The 17,251-nt window shown below is 41.5% G+C and overlaps 1 pseudogene; it reads left to right on the forward strand.

Annotated features, from left to right (window-relative positions):
* Positions 1-17,251, forward strand: part of LOC118382551 (slit homolog 2 protein-like) — a 77,806-nt pseudogene that overhangs the window by 24,993 nt on the left and 35,562 nt on the right.

Raw genomic sequence — 17,251 nt, forward strand, 5'->3', positions numbered from 1 at the left:
CCTTAACCCTAATCAATTACAGAACCTGAGAATCTTAACCCTAATCAATTACAGAACCTGAGAACCTTAACCCTAATCAATTACAGAACCTGAGAATCTTAACCCTAATCAATTACAGAACCTGAGAATCTTAACCTAATCAATTACAGAACCTGAGAACCTTAACCCTAATCAATTACAGAACCTGAGAATCTTAACCCTAATCAATTACAGAACCTGAGAACCTTAACCCTAATCAATTACAGAACCTGATAACCTTAACCATAATCAATTACAGAACCTGAGAACCTTAAGCCTAATCAATTACAGAACCGGAGAACCTTAACCCTAATCAATTACAGAACCTGAGAACCTTAACCTAATCAATTACAGAACCTGAGAATCTTAACCCTAATCAATTACAGAACCTGAGAACCTTAACCCTAATCAATTACAGAACCTGAGAATCTTAACCCTAATCAATTACAGAACCTGAGAACCTTAAGCCTAATCAATTACAGAACCGGAGAACCTTAACCTAATCAATTACAGAACCTGAGAACCTTAACCCTAATCAATTACAGAACCTGAGAACCTTAACCTAATCAATTACAGAACCTGAGAATCTTAACCCTAATCAATTACAGAACCTGAGGGGGTATGGTAGTAGGTGCCAGGCATAGCTGTTTGATTCAAGAACTGCAGCATAGCTGGGTTTTAAAGCTCAACAGTTTCCTCTGTGTATCCAGAACGGTCCACCACCCAAAGGACATGCAGACAACTTGACACAACTTGTGGGAATGTTGGAGTCAACATGGACCAGCATCCCTGTGGAACGCTTTCAACACCTTGTAGAGTCAACATGGACCAGCATCCCTGTGGAACGCTTTCAACACCTTGTAGAGTCAACATGGGCCAGCATCCCTGTGGAACGCTTTCAACACCTTGTAGAGTCAACATGGGCCAGCATCCCTGTGGAACGCTTTCAACACCTTGTAGAGTCAACATGGACCAGCATCCCTGTGGAAGGCTTTCAACACCTTGTAGAGTCAACATGGGCCAGCATCCCTGTGGAACACTTTCAACACCTTGTCGAGTCAACATGGGCCCAGCATCCCTGTGGAACGCTTTCAACACCTTGTAGAGTCAACATGGACCAGCATCCCTGTTTGATCGCTTTCAACACCTTGTAGAGTCAACATGGGCCAGCATCTCTGTGGAAGGCTTTCAACACCTTGTAGAGTCAACATGGACCAGCATCCCTGTGGAAGGCTTTCAACACCTTGTAGAGTCAACATGGACCAGCATCCCTGTGGAAGGCTTTCAACACCTTGTAGAGTCAACATGGACCAGCATCCCTGTGGAAGGCTTTCCACACCTTGTAGAGTCAACATGGGGCCAGCATCCCTGTGGAACGCTTTCAACACCTTGTAGAGTCAACATGGACCAGCATCCCTGTGGAAGGCTTTCTACACCTTGTAGAGTCAACATGGACCAGCATCCCTGTGGAACACTTTCAACACCTTGTAGAGTCAACATGGACCAGCATCCCTGTGGAACGCTTTCAACACCTTGTAGAGTCAACATGGACCAGCATCCCTGTGGAAGGCTTTCAACACCTTGTAGAGTCAACATGGATCAGCATCCCTGTGGAACACTTTCAACACCTTGTAGAGTCCCTGCCCCGACGAATTGAGGCTGTTCTGAGGGCAAATAGGGGGGAGAAACACAATATTAGGAAGGTGTTCCTCATGTTTTGTACACTCAGTGTGTACCTCAATGCTTTGTGTTTCAGATGGTTTCTAAGCTTCCACATTGTAACAAGGCTGTCTGTAGTGTGTTTTAACGTGTCTCTATGTGTGTGTGTAGAATCCTAAGCTACAACCGTTTGAGGTGCGTACCAGTCAGGGCCTTCGATGGACTCAAGTCTCTACGGTTACTGTGAGTATCCGTGGTATCTATGGAACTAGATGACCTGTCGTTGTGTGTCTGTATGTCGCCATGGTAACCTGTTGTTTTGTGTTTGTAGGTCTCCATGGTAACCTGTTGTTGCGTGTCTGTACGTCCCCATGGTAACCTGTTGTTGCGTGTCTGTAGGTCCCCATGGTAACCTGTTGTTTTGTGTCTGTATGTCGCCATGGTAACCTGTTGTTTTGTGTTTGTAGGTCTCCATGGTAACCTGTTGTTGTGTGTCTGTAGGTCCCCATGGTAACCTGTTGTTGTGTGTCTGTAGGTCCCCATAGTAACCTGTTGTTGCGTGTCTGTAGGTCCCCATGGTAACCTGTTGTTGTGTGTCTGTAGGTCCCCATGGTAACCTGTTGTTGCGTGTCTGTAGGTCCCCATGGTAACCTGTTGTTGTGTGTCTGTAGGTGTCTACGGTAACCTGTTGTTGTGTGTCTGTAGGTGTCTACGGTAACCTGTTGTTGTGTGTCTGTAGGTCCCCATGGTAACCTGTTGTTGTGTGTCTGTAGGTGTCTACGGTAACCTGTTGTTGCGTGTCTGTAGGTCCCCACGGTAACCTGTTGTTGTGTGTCTGTAGGTCCCCATAGTAACCTGTTGTTGCGTGTCTGTAGGTCCCCATGGTAACCTGTTGTTGTGTGTCTGTAGGTCCCCATGGTAACCTGTTGTTGCGTGTCTGTAGGTCCCCATGGTAACCTGTTGTTGTGTGTCTGTAGGTGTCTACGGTAACCTGTTGTTGTGTGTCTGTAGGTCCCCATGGTAACCTGTTGTTGTGTGTCTGTAGGTGTCTACGGTAACCTGTTGTTGCGTGTCTGTAGGTCCCCACGGTAACCTGTTGTTGTGTGTCTGTAGGTCCCCATGGTAACCTGTTGTTGTGTGTCTGTAGGTCCCCATGGTAACCTGTTGTTGCGTGTCTGTAGGTCCCCATGGTAACCTGTTGTTGTGTGTCAGTCGGTGTCTACGGTAACCTGTTGTTGTGTGTCTGTAGGTCCCCATGGTAACCTGTTGTTGTGTGTCTGTAGGTGTCTACGGTAACCTGTTGTTGCGTGTCTGTAGGTCCCCACGGTAACCTGCTGTTGTGCGTCTGTAGGTCCCTATGGTAACCTGTTGTTGTGTGTCTGTAGGTCCCCATGGTAACCTGTTGTTGTGTGTCTGTAGGTCCCCATGGTAACCTGTTGTTGCGTGTCTGTAGGTGTCTACGGTAACCTGTTGTTGCGTGTCTGTAGGTCCCCATGGTAACCTGTTGTTGCGTGTCTGTAGGTGTCTACGGTAACCTGTTGTTGCGTGTCTGTAGGTCCCCATGGTAACCTGTTGTTGCGTGTCTGTAGGTGTCTACGGTAACCTGTTGTTGCGTGTCTGTAGGTGTCTACGGTAACCTGTTGTTGCGTGTCTGTAGGTCCCCATAGTAACCTGTTGTTGTGTGTCTGTAGGTCTCTCCATGGAAACGACATATCTGTGATACCGGAGGGAGCTTTCAAAGACCTGGCCTCGCTCTCTCACCTGTGAGTAACACAAACGCATGCACACACCACTCATTGTTGTCTATACAACAACGACAAGCCACCTGGGTCTGATCACTTGGATGGAAAATTACTGATAATTAGTCATAATTAATTAGGATAATATAGCGGACGATATTGCCACTCCTATTGGGCCAACTGTTCAACCTAAGGGTGTTATTGCTTTACACCCCCTGCTATAATGTGGATAAAAAGTTACCTGTCTGACACAGAGGGTGTTATTTAATGGAAGCCTCTCCAACATAATTCAGGAAGAATCAGGCATTCCCCAGGGCAGCTGTCTAGGCCCCTTACTTTTTTCAATCTTTACTAACACGGGGCGGCAGCGTAGCCTAGTGGTTGGACTAGTAACTGAAAGGTTGCAAGATCGAATCCGAATATATAATAAATAATTATATTCAATATTTCAAAAACAAAAGGTATTGTAAAAACATTTCACAGAAAGGTTGAAAATATAAAAAATAAAATGAAAAAAAGAGTTCTTAACAGGGTGTGTTTTTTTACCCCTTTTTAACATATTGATACAACAGTCGCTAAAATGTGGAGAAGTCTGTCTTCTTAACTTCTTAGAGACCCTTCCCTAGTGATCCCTTCCCTAGTGATCTCTTCCCGCTCTATCCCTTCCCTAGTGATCCCTTCCCGCTCGATCCCTTCCCGCTCGATCCCTTCCCGCTCGATCCCTTCCCTAGTGATCTCTTCCTGCTCGATCCCTTCCCTAGTGATCCCTTCCCTAGTGATCCCTTCCCTAGTGATCTCTTCCCGCTCGAATCCCGTTAACCGGATTGATTTGACAACATCCAATGAAATTGCATTTCCCCCAAATTCAAAAACAAAAATAATCATTATAAAAATGAATAAAACATACATGTGTTATACATCAAAATTAAGATTAACTTCTTGTTAATCCAGCCGCTGTGTCAGATTTCAAAAAGGCTTTACGGCGAAAGCAGACCAAGCGATTATCTGAGGTCAGCGCCCAGCAGACAATCACATGAAAATCAGATTTCAACCAGGCAGGTATGCGACAAAAGTCAGAAATAGAGATAAATGCCTTACCTTTGAAGATCTTCTTCTGTTGGCACTCTAAAATGTCCCAGACACATCACAAATGGTCCTTATGTTCGATAAAATCCTTCTTTATATCCCCAAAATGTCCATTTATTTGGCCTGTTTGATTCAGAAAATACACCGGTCCGACATGACTACAAAGGATCTAAATAAGTTACATGTAAACTTGGCTTGACACTCTCAAAGAACAGACCTACTTCCTCATTTCTCAAAAGAAAAACATCAACCGATTTCTAAAGACTGTTGACATCTAGTGGAAGCCATAGGAACTGCAACCAGGTTCCTATTAAATAGAAGACGAAAAGGAAAAAACAGGGACCTCATTCCTTTTCCCCTGGATGGTTTGTCCTCTGGTTTTCGCCTGCCAAAAAAAAGTCCTGTAATACTCACAGACATTATTTTAACAGTTTTAGAAACTTTAAGAGTGTTTTCTATCCAAATATATGCATATCTGAGTAGCAGGCAGTTTACTTTGGGCATGCTTTTCATCCGGACGTGAAAATACTGCCCCCTATCCCAAAGAGGTTCTAACAACACTATCAACAAGGCAGGTCCTACAGACTCTAGTTTTGTCGCACCTGTTTAGCCGTGTGGTGCCACAAAGGACTTGGGAAAATTGCAATTTGTCTCAGAACAGGGCAGCACGGCTGGCTCAGAACAGGGCAGCACGGCTGGCTCAGAACAGGGCAGCACGGCTGGCTCAGAACAGGGCAGCACGGCTGGCTCAGAACAGGGCAGCACGTCTGGCTCAGAACAGGGCAGCACGGCTGGCTCAGAACAGGGCAGCACGGCTGGCTCAGAACAGGGCAGCACGGCTGGCTCAGAACAGGGCACGGTTGGCCCTTGGATACACACAGAGAGCTAATATTAATAATATGCACATGGCACAAAGTGGAGCACCGTGCTGTCTGTTTGAACTACTGGCACACAGCTCAGACATCCATACATACCCCACAAGACATGTCACCGGAGGTCTCTTCACAGTCCCCAAGTCCAGAACAGACTATGAGGAGGTGCACACGAGGGATCCATAGTAAATACTAAAATTAATACACACACTGAATGGAATGTATCACAATGTTAAGTGTATGTGTGTGTGTGTGTGTGTGTGTGTGTGTGCGTGCGTGCGTGCGTGCGTGCGTGCGTGCGTGCGTGCGTGTGTGTGTGTGTGTGTGTGTGTGTGTGTGTGTGTGTGCAGGGCTCTGGGGGCCAACCCCCTATACTGTGACTGTAGGATGCAGTGGCTGTCTGACTGGGTGCAGAGTGGGTACAGGGAACCGGGTATCGCCCGCTGTGCCGGTCCTGGAGACATGACAGACAAACTACTGCTGACCACACCGTCCAAGAAGTTCACCTGCACAGGTAACACACACCTTACACACACACCTTATACACACACATCTTATATACACACACACACAGACGAACACACACACACACTTACAAACACAGACTCCCACACACTCACACACACTTGCGGAGTGCTCTTAAAGGAAACCACCAGTTGCCATAGATATTGTTGTCCACCAACTAGTGGACTAAAAATACACACAGTCTGTAAAGTTCATTATTAAATCATTAACAGTCTATAAAGTTCATTATTAAATCATTAACAGTCTATAAAGTTCATTATTAAAACAATAACAGTCTATAAAGTTCATTATTAAATCATTAACAGTCTATAAAGTTCATTATTAAAATCATTAACAGTCTATAAAGTTCATTAGTAAATCATTAACAGTCTATAAAGTTCATTATTAAAACAATAACAGTCTATAAAGTTCATTATTAAAACAATAACAGTCTATAAAGTTCATTATTAAAACATTAACAGTCTATAAAGTTCATTATTAAAACATTAACAGTCTATAAAGTTCATTATTAAAATCATTAACAATCTATAAAGTTCATTATTAAAACAATAACCGTCTATAAAGTTCATTATTAAAACATTAACAGTCTATAAAGTTCATTATTAAATCGTTGACAGTCTATACAGTTCATTATTAAAACAATAACAGTCTATAAAGTGTATTTTTAAAACAATAACAGTCTATAAAGTTCATTATTAAATCATTGACAGTCTATAAAGTTCATTATTAAAACAATAACAGTCTATAAAGTTCATTATTAAATCGTTGACAGTCTATAAAGTTCATTATTAAAACAATAACAGTCTATAAAGTTCATTATTAAATCATTAAAAGTCTATAAAGTTCATTATTAAAACAATAACCGTCTATAAAGTTCATTATTAAATAATTAAAAGTCTATAAAGTGAATTATTAAAACAATAACAGTCTATAAAGTTCATTATTAAATCATTAACAGTCTATAAAGTTCATTATTAAATCATTAACAGTCTATAAAGTTCATTATTAAAACAATAACAGTCTATAAAGTTCATTATTAAATCATTAACAGTCTATAAAGTTCATTATTAAATCGTTAACAGTCTATAAAGTTCATTATTAAAAACACGAAGTCTATAAAGTTCATTATTAAATTGTTAACAGTCTATAAAGTTCATTATTAAAACATTAACAGTCTATAAAGTTCATTATTAAAACATTAACAGTCTATAAAGTTAATTATTAAAACATTAACAGTCTATAAAGTTCATTATTAAAACATTAACAGTCTATAAAGTTCATTATTAAAACAATAACAGTCTATAAAGTTCATTATTAAAATCATTAACAGTCTCTAAAGTTCATTATTAAATCATTAACAGTCTATAAAGTTCATTATTAAAACAATAACAGTCTATAAAGTTCATTATTAAATCATTAACAGTCTATAAAGTTCATTATTAAATCGTTAACAGTCTATAAAGTTCATTATTAAAAACACGAAGTCTATAAAGTTCATTATTAAATTGTTAACAGTCTATAAAGTTCATTATTAAAACATTAACAGTCTATAAAGTTCATTATTAAAACATTAACAGTCTATAAAGTTCATTATTAAAACATTAACAGTCTATAAAGTTCATTATTAAAACATTAACAGTCTATAAAGTTCATTATTAAAACATTAACAGTCTATAAAGTTCATTATTAAATCATTAACAGTCTATAAAGTTCATTATTAAATCATTAACAGTCTATAAAGTTCATTATTAAAACAATAACAGTCTATAAAGTTCATTATTAAATCATTAACAGTCTATAAAGTTCATTATTAAATCGTTAACAGTCTATAAAGTTCATTATTAAAAACAATAAAGTCTATAAAGTTCATTATTAAATTGTTAACAGTCTATAAAGTTCATTATTAAAACATTAACAGTCTATAAAGTTCATTATTAAAACATTAACAGTCTATAAAGTTCATTATTAAAACATTAACAGTCTATAAAGTTCATTATTAAAACATTAACAGTCTATAAAGTGAATTATTAAAACAATAACCGTCTATAAAGTGAATTATTAAAACATTAACAGTCTATAAAGTTCATTATTAAATCATTAACAGTCTATAAAGTTTATTTTTAAAACAATAACCGTCTATAAAGTTCATTATTAAAATCATTAACAGTCTCTAAAGTTCATTATTAAAACATTAAAAGTCTATAAAGTTCATTATTAAAACAATAACAGTCTATAAAGTTCATTATTAAAAACATGAAGTCTATAAAGTTCATTATTAAATAATTAAAAGTCTATAAAGTGAATTATTAAAACATTAACAGTCTATAAAGTTCATTTTTAAATCGTTAACAGTCTATAAAGTTCATTATTAAATCGTTAACAGTCTATAAAGTTTATTATTCAAACAATAACAGTCTATAAAGTTCATTATTAAATCATTAACAGTCTATAAAGTTCATTATTAAATCATTAACAGTCTATAAAGTTCATTATTAAAACAATAACAGTCTATAAAGTTCATTATTAAAACATTAACAGTCTATAAAGTTCATTATTAAAACATTAACAGTCTATAAAGTTCATTATTAAAACATTAACAGTCTATAAAGTTCATTACTAAATCGTTAACAGTCTATAAAGTTCATTATTAAAACAATAACAGTCTATAAAGTTCATTATTAAAACATTAACAGTCTATAAAGTTCATTATTAAATCATTAACAGTCTATAAAGTTCATTATTAAAACATTAACAGTCTATAAAGTTCATTATTAAAACATTAACAGTCTATAAAGTTCATTATTAAAACATTAACAGTCTATAAAGTTCATTACTAAATCATTAAAAGTCTATAAAGTTCATTATTACATCGTTAACAGTCTATAAAGTTTATTATTCAAAACATTCAAAACGTCCCGTCCTTTTTATTAACATATGCGTAATATCTTCCTGGTTTGATTGACGACATTGTAGACGTCCCCGGGCCTTGTGGTCTTCTCGTGCCAGGTAAAGTAGCCAATCACATCCGAGTACTACCCCCTTGGTTCCGCCTCCCCAAGTCCCTTCAGCCAATCCCAGCCCAGTGCCTGATCCCTGACCTCTGACCTGAATGCTCCTCTCTCTCCTCTGTCAGTCCCAGTGTGTAGACCTCCATACTGTTATGAACCAATCAGCCTCAAGTGTGTAGAATAGGGCTCTGGTCTATAGTAGTACCACTATATAGGGAATAGGGCTCAGGTCTATAGTAGTACCACTATATAGGGAATAGGGCTCTGGTCTATAGTAGTACCACTATATAGGGAATAGGGCTCAGGTCTATAGTAGTACCACTATATAGGGAATAGGGCTCTGGTCTATAGTAGTACCACTATATAGGGAATAGGGCTCTGGTCTATAGTAGTACCACTATATAGGGAATAGGGCTCTGGTCTATAGTAGTACCACTATATAGGGAATAGGGCTCTGGTCTATAGTAGTACCACTATATAGGGAATAGGGCTCTGGTCTAAAGTAGTACCACTATATAGGGAATAGGGCTCTGGTCTAAAGTAGTGCACTATATAGGGAATAGGGCTCTGGTCTATAGTAGTACCACTATATAGTGAATAGGGCTCTGGTCTATAGTAGTACCACTATATAGTGAACAGGGCTCTGGTCACTAGTAGTACCACTATATAGGGAATAGGGTTCTGGTCTGTAGTAGTGTACTATATAGGGAATAGGGCTCTGGTCTGTAGTAGTGTACTATATAGGGAATAGGGTTCTGGTCTATAGTAGTGTACTATATAGGGAATAGGGCTCTGGTCTATAGTAGTACCACTATATAGGGAATAGGGCTCTGGTCTATAGTAGTACCACTATATAGGGAATAGGGCCCTGGTCTATAGTAGTACCACTATATAGGGAATAGGGCTCTGGTCTATAGTAGTACCACTATATAGGGTATAGGGCTCTGGTCTATAGTAGTACCACTATATAGGGAATAGGGCTCTGGTCTATAGTAGTACCACTATATAGGGAATAGGGCTCTGGTCTAAAGTAGTACCACTATATAGGGAATAGGGCTCAGGTCACTAGTAGTACCACTATATAGGGAATAGGGCTCTGGTCTGTAGTAGTGTACTATATAGGGAATAGGGCTCTGGTCTGTAGTAGTGTACTATATAGGGAATAGGGTTCTGGTCTATAGTAGTGTACTATATAGGGAATAGGACTCTGGTCTATAGTAGTACCACTATATAGGGAATAGGGCTCTGGTCTATAGTAGTACCACTATATAGGGTATAGGGCTCTGGTCTATAGTAGTACCACTATATAGGGAATAGGGCTCTGGTCTATAGTAGTACCACTATATAGGGAATAGGGCTCTGGTCTATAGTAGTACCACTATATAGGGAATAGGGCTCTGGTCTATAGTAGTACCACTATATAGGGAATAGGGTCCTGGTCTAAAGTAGTACCACTATATAGGGAATAGGGCTCTGGTCTAAAGTAGTTCACTATATAGGGAATAGGGCTCTGGTCTATAGTAGTACCACTATATAGGGAATAGGGCTCTGGTCTATAGTAGTAGCACTATATAGGGAATAGGGCCCTGGTCTAAAGTAGTGCACTATATAGGGAATAGGGCTCTGGTCTAAAGTAGTGCACTATATTGTTGTACTGTGTGCATGTAGGTATGTACAGTATATATTTGTGTTGTACTGTATGTAAGTAGGAGGGGGGGGCTGTGTACAGTATGTTGTACTGTGTGTGGAGGGGGGGCTGTGTACAGTATGTTGTACTGTGTGTGGAGGGGGCTGTGTACAGTATGTTGTACTGTGTGTGGAGGGGGGCTGTGGACAGTATGTTGTACTGTGTGTGGAGGGGGGCTGTGTACAGTATGTTGTACTGTGTGTGGAGGGGGGCTGTGTACAGTATGTTGTACTGTGTGTGGAGGGGGCTGTGTACAGTATGTTGTACTGTGTGTGGAGGGGGCTGTGTACAGTATGTTGTACTGTGTGTGGAGGGGGGCTGTGTACAGTATGTTGTACTGTGTGTGGAGGGGGCTGTGTACAGTATATATTTGTGTTGTACTGTGTGTGGAGGGGGGGCTGTGTACAGTATGTTGTACTGTGTGTGGAGGGGGGGCTGTGTACAGTATATATTTGTGTTGTACTGTGTGTGGAGGGGGCTGTGTACAGTATGTTGTACTGTGTGTGGAGGGGGGGCTGTGTACAGTATATTGTACTGTATGTGGAGGGGGGGCTGTGTACAGTATGTTGTACTGTGTGTGGAGGGGGGGGCTGTGTACAGTATGTTGTACTGTGTGTGGAGGGGGGGCTGTGTACAGTATGTTGTACTGTGTGTGGAGGGGGGGGCTGTGTACAGTATGTTGTACTGTGTGTGGAGGGGGGGGCTGTGTACAGTATGTTGTACTGTGTGTGGAGGGGGCTGTGTACAGTATGTTATTTTTCAGTTTGGAATCTATTTCTGTTCTGTGTCTCAATGCAGGTCCTCTAGATGTGGGTATCCAGGCGAAGTGTGATCCGTGTCTCTCCAACCCCTGTCACAACGACGGTACCTGCTCCAACCACCCCGTCACCTTCTACCGCTGTAGCTGCCCCTACGGATTCAAGGTACTGACCCTGATCTCTGACCTCTAACCTCTGACCCCGTCACCTTCTACCGCTGTAGCTGCCCCTACGGATTCAAGGTACTGACCCTGACCTCTGACCTCTAACCTCTGACCCTGTCACCTTCTACCGCTGTAGCTACCCCTACGGATTCAATGTACTGACCCTGACCTCTAACCTCTGACCCCGTCACCTTCTATCGCTGTAGCTGCCCCTACGGATTCAAGGTACTGACCCTGACCTCTGACCTCTAACCTCTGACCCTGTCACCTTCTACCGCTGTAGCTGCCACTACGGATTCAAGGTACTGACCCTGACCTCTAACCTCTGACCCTGTCACCTTCTACCGCTGTAGCTGCCCCTACGGATTCAAGGTACTGACCCTGACCTCTGACCTCTAACCTCTGACCCCGTCACCTTCTACCGCTGTAGCTGCCCCTACAGATTCAAGGTACTGACCCTGACCTCTGACCCCGTCACCTATCACTGTACCTGCCCCTACGGATTCAAGGTACTGACCCTGACATCTGACCCTAACCCTGACCTCTAACCTCTGACCCTGTCACCTTCGACCGCTGTTGCTAACCCTACGGATTCAAGGTACTGACCTCTGACCCTGACCTCTAACCTCTGACCCCATCACCTTCTACCGCTGTAGCTGCCCCTACGGATTCAAGGTACTGACCCTGACCTCTGACCTCTAACCTCTGACCCTGTCACCTTCTACCTCTGTAGCTGCCCCTACGGATTCAAGGTACTGACCATGACCTCTGACCTCAAACCCTCGACCCTGACAGACTGTAGCTGCCCCTACAGATTCATGGTACTGACCTCTGACCTACAACACTCGACCCTGACAGACTGTAGCTGCCACCTACGGATTCATGGTACTGACCCTGACCTCTGACCTCCGACCCTCGACCCAGTGGGACTTCTTTCTTGTCTCTGTGATTGTAGAAGACTCGGTGTAAGACATCACAGGGTCAAGTAACATAGGAACGTACCACAGTCTGTATCAGTAACCTCTCTCTCTCTCCCTTTGTGTGTGTGTGTGCGTGTGTGTGTGTGTGTGTGTGTGTGTGTGTGTGTGTGTGTGTGTGTGTGTGTGTGTGTGTGTGTGTGTGTGTGTGTGTGTGTGTGTGTGTGTGTGTGTGTGTGTGTGTGTGTGTGTACAGGGTCAGGACTGCGAGGAACCTCTCCATGCCTGTATCGGTAACCCCTGTCAGAACGCTGGTACCTGCCATCTGAAAGAAGGGGAACGCAGTAACTCCTGGTTAGACCCCCCCTGTCTATAGTATTAATATAGAGGTCTGATACCCCCCGTCTATAGTATTAATGTGGAGGTCTGATACCCCCTGTCTATAGTATTAATGTGGAGGTCTGATACCCCCCTGTCTATAGTATTAATGTGGAGGTCTGATACCCCCCTGTCTATAGTATTAATGTGGAGGTCTGATACCCCCCGTCTATAGTATTAATATAGAGGTCTGATACCCCCCTGTCTATAGTATTAATGTAGAGGTCTGATACCCCCTGTCTATAGTATTAATGTAGAGGTCTGATACCCCCTGTCTATAGTATTAATGTAGAGGTCTGATACCCCCTGTCTATAGTATTAATGTGGAGGTCTGATACCCCCCTGTCTATAGTATTAATGTGGAGGTCTGATACCCCCTGTCTATAGTATTAATGTGGAGGTCTGATACCCCCCTGTCTATAGTATTAATGTGGAGGTCTGATACCCCCTGTCTATAGTATTAATGTGGAGGTCTGATACCCCCTGTCTATAGTATTAATGTGGAGGACCCCCTGTCTATAGTATTAATGTAGAGGTCTGATACCCCCCGTCTATAGTATTAATGTGGAGGTCTGATACCCCCCCCTGTCTATAGTATTAATGTAGAGGTCTGATACCCCCCTGTCTATAGTATTAATATAGAGGTCTGATACCCCCCTGTCTATAGTATTAATGTAGAGGTCTGATACCCCCCTGTCTATAGTATTAATGTGGAGGTCTGATACCCCCCTGTCTATAGTATTAATGTAGAGGTCTGATACCCCCTGTCTATAGTATTAATATAGAGGTCTGATACCCCCTGTCTATAGTATTAATGTGGAGGTCTGATACCCCCTGTCTATAGTATTAATGTGGAGGTCTGATACCCCCCCTGTCTATAGTATTAATGTAGAGGTCTGATACCCCCTGTCTATAGTATTAATGTGGAGGTCTGATACCCCCTGTCTATAGTATTAATATAGAGGTCTGATACCCCCCCTGTCTATAGTATTAATGTAGAGGTCTGATACCCCCTGTCTATAGTATTAATGTAGAGGTCTGATACCCCCTGTCTATAGTATTAATGTGGAGGTCTGATACCCCCTGTCTATAGTATTAATGTGGAGGTCTGATACCCCCCTTGTCTATAGTATTAATGTGGAGGTCTGATACCCCCCCCTGTCTATAGTATTAATGTGGAGGTCTGATACCCCCTGTCTATAGTATTAATGTAGAGGTCTGATACCCCCCCTGTCTATAGTATTAATGTGGAGGTCTGATACCCCCCCCTGTCTATAGTATTAATGTAGAGGTCTGATACCCCCCCCCCTGTCTATAGTATTAATATAGAGGTCTGATACCCCCTGTCTATAGTATTAATGTGGAGGTCTGATACCCCCCTGTCTATAGTATTAATGTAGAGGTCTGATACCCCCTGTCTATAGTATTAATGTGGAGGTCTGATACCCCCCCTGTCTATAGTATTAATGTGGAGGTCTGATACCCCCTGTCTATAGTATTAATATGGAGGTCTGATACCCCCTGTCTATAGTATTAATATAGAGGTCTGATACCCCTGTCTATAGTATTAATGTGGAGGTCTGATACCCCCTGTCTATAGTATTAATATAGAGGTCTGATACCCCCCTGTCTATAGTATTAATGTGGAGGTCTGATACCCCCTGTCTATAGTATTAATGTAGAGGTCTGATACCCCCTGTCTATAGTATTAATGTGGAGGTCTGATACCCCCTGTCTATAGTATTAATGTGGAGGTCTGATACCCCCTGTCTATAGTATTAATATGGAGGTCTGATACCCCCTGTCTATAGTATTAATATAGAGGTCTGATACCCCCCTGTCTATAGTATTAATGTGGAGGTCTGATACCCCCTGTCTATAGTATTAATATAGAGGTCTGATACCCCCTGTCTATAGTATTAATGTAGAGGTCTGATACCCCCTGTCTATAGTATTAATGTGGAGGTCTGATACCCCCACCCTGTCTATAGTATTAATGTGGAGGTCTGATACCCCCTGTCTATAGTATTAATATAGAGGTCTGATACCCCCTGTCTATAGTATTAATGTAGAGGTCTGATACCCCCTGTCTATAGTATTAATGTGGAGGTCTGATACCCCCACCCTGTCTATAGTATTAATGTGGAGGTCTGATACCCCCCTGTCTATAGTATTAATATAGAGGTCTGATACCCCCTGTCTATAGTATTAATATAGAGGTCTGATACCCCCTGTCTATAGTATTAATGTAGAGGTCTGATACCCCCTGTCTATAGTATTAATGTGGAGGTCTGATACCCCCTTGTCTATAGTATTAATGTGGAGGTCTGATACCCCCCTGTCTATAGTATTAATATAGAGGTCTGATACTCCCCCCCTGTCTATAGTATTAATGTAGAGGTCTGATACCCCCTGTCTATAGTATTAATGTGGAGGTCTGATACCCCCTGTCTATAGTATTAATATAGAGGTCTGATACCCCCTGTCTATAGTATTAATGTGGAGGTCTGATACCCCCTGTCTATAGTATTAATGTGGAGGTCTGATACCCCCCCCCCCTGTCTATAGTATTAATATAGAGGTCTGATACCCCCTGTCTATAGTATTAATGTGGAGGTCTGATACCCCCCCCTTGTCTATAGTATTAATGTGGAGGTCTGATACCCCCTGTCTATAGTATTAATGTAGAGGTCTGATACCCCCTCCCTGTCTATAGTATTAATATAGAGGTCTGATACCCCCTGTCTATAGTATTAATATAGAGGTCTGATACCCCCTGTCTATAGTATTAATGTAGAGGTCTGATACCCCCCTGTCTATAGTATTAATGTGGAGGTCTGATACCCCCCTGTCTATAGTATTAATATAGAGGTCTGATACCCCCCTGTCTATAGTATTAATATAGAGGTCTGATACCCCCTGTCTATAGTATTAATGTAGAGGTCTGATACCCCCTGTCTATAGTATTAATGTGGAGGTCTGATACCCCCCTGTCTATAGTATTAATGTAGAGGTCTGATACCCCCCCCCCTGTCTATAGTATTAATGTGGAGGTCTGATACCCCCTGTCTATAGTATTAATGTGGAGGTCTGATACCCCCCTGTCTATAGTATTAATGTGGAGGTCTGATACCCCCTGTCTATAGTATTAATGTAGAGGTCTGATACCTCCCCCCTGTCTATAGTATTAATGTAGAGGTCTGATACCCCCCTGTCTATAGTATTAATGTGAGGTCTGATACCCCCTGTCTATAGTATTAATGTAGAGGTCTGATACCCCCTGTCTATAGTATTAATGTGGAGGTCTGATACCCCCTGTCTATAGTATTAATGTGGAGGTCTGATACCCCCTGTCTATAGTATTAATGTAGAGGTCTGATACCCCCCTGTCTATAGTATTAATGTGGAGGTCTGATACCCCCTGTCTATAGTATTAATGTAGAGGTCTGATACCCCCTGTCTATAGTATTAATGTGGAGGTCTGATACCCCCTGTCTATAGTATTAATGTAGAGGTCTGATACCCCCCTGTCTATAGTATTAATGTGGAGGTCTGATACCCCCTGTCTATAGTATTAATGTAGAGGTCTGATACCCCCCTGTCTATAGTATTATGTAGAGGTCTGATACCCCCTGTCTATAGTATTAATGTGGAGGTCTGATACCCCCTGTCTATAGTATTAATATAGAGGTCTGATACCCCCCTGTCTATAGTATTAATGTGGAGGTCTGATACCCCCCCCTGTCTATAGTATTAATGTGGAGGTCTGATACCCCCTGTCTATAGTATTAATGTAGAGGTCTGATACCCCCCTGTCTATAGTATTAATGTGGAGGTCTGATACCCCCCTGTCTATAGTATTAATGTGGAGGTCTGATACCCCCTGTCTATAGTATTAATGTGGAGGTCTGATACCCCCTGTCTATAGTATTAATGTAGAGGTCTGATACCCCCTGTCTATAGTATTAATGTAGAGGTCTGATACCCCCTGTCTATAGTATTAATGTAGAGGTCTGATACCCCCCTGTCTATAGTATTAATGTGGAGGTCTGATACCCCCCCCCTGTCTATAGTATTAATGTGGAGGTCTGATACCCCCCTGTCTATAGTATTAATATAGAGGTCTGATACCCCCTGTCTATAGTATTAATATAGAGGTCTGATACCCCCCTGTCTATAGTATTAATGTGGAGGTCTGATACCCCCTGTCTATAGTATTAATGTGGAGGTCTGATACCCCCCTGTCTATAGTATTAATATAGAGGTCTGATACCCCCCCGTCTATAGTATTAATGTAGAGGTCTGATACCCCCCTGTCTATAGTATTAATGTGGAGGTCTGATACCCCCCTGTCTATAGTATTAATGTGGAGGTCTGATACCCCCCACCCTGTCTATAGTATTAATGTAGAGGTCTGATACCCCCCCTGTCTATAGTATT

Source organism: Oncorhynchus keta, unplaced genomic scaffold (assembly GCF_023373465.1).
Source record: "Oncorhynchus keta strain PuntledgeMale-10-30-2019 unplaced genomic scaffold, Oket_V2 Un_contig_6613_pilon_pilon, whole genome shotgun sequence".
Taxonomy (NCBI): domain Eukaryota; kingdom Metazoa; phylum Chordata; class Actinopteri; order Salmoniformes; family Salmonidae; genus Oncorhynchus; species Oncorhynchus keta.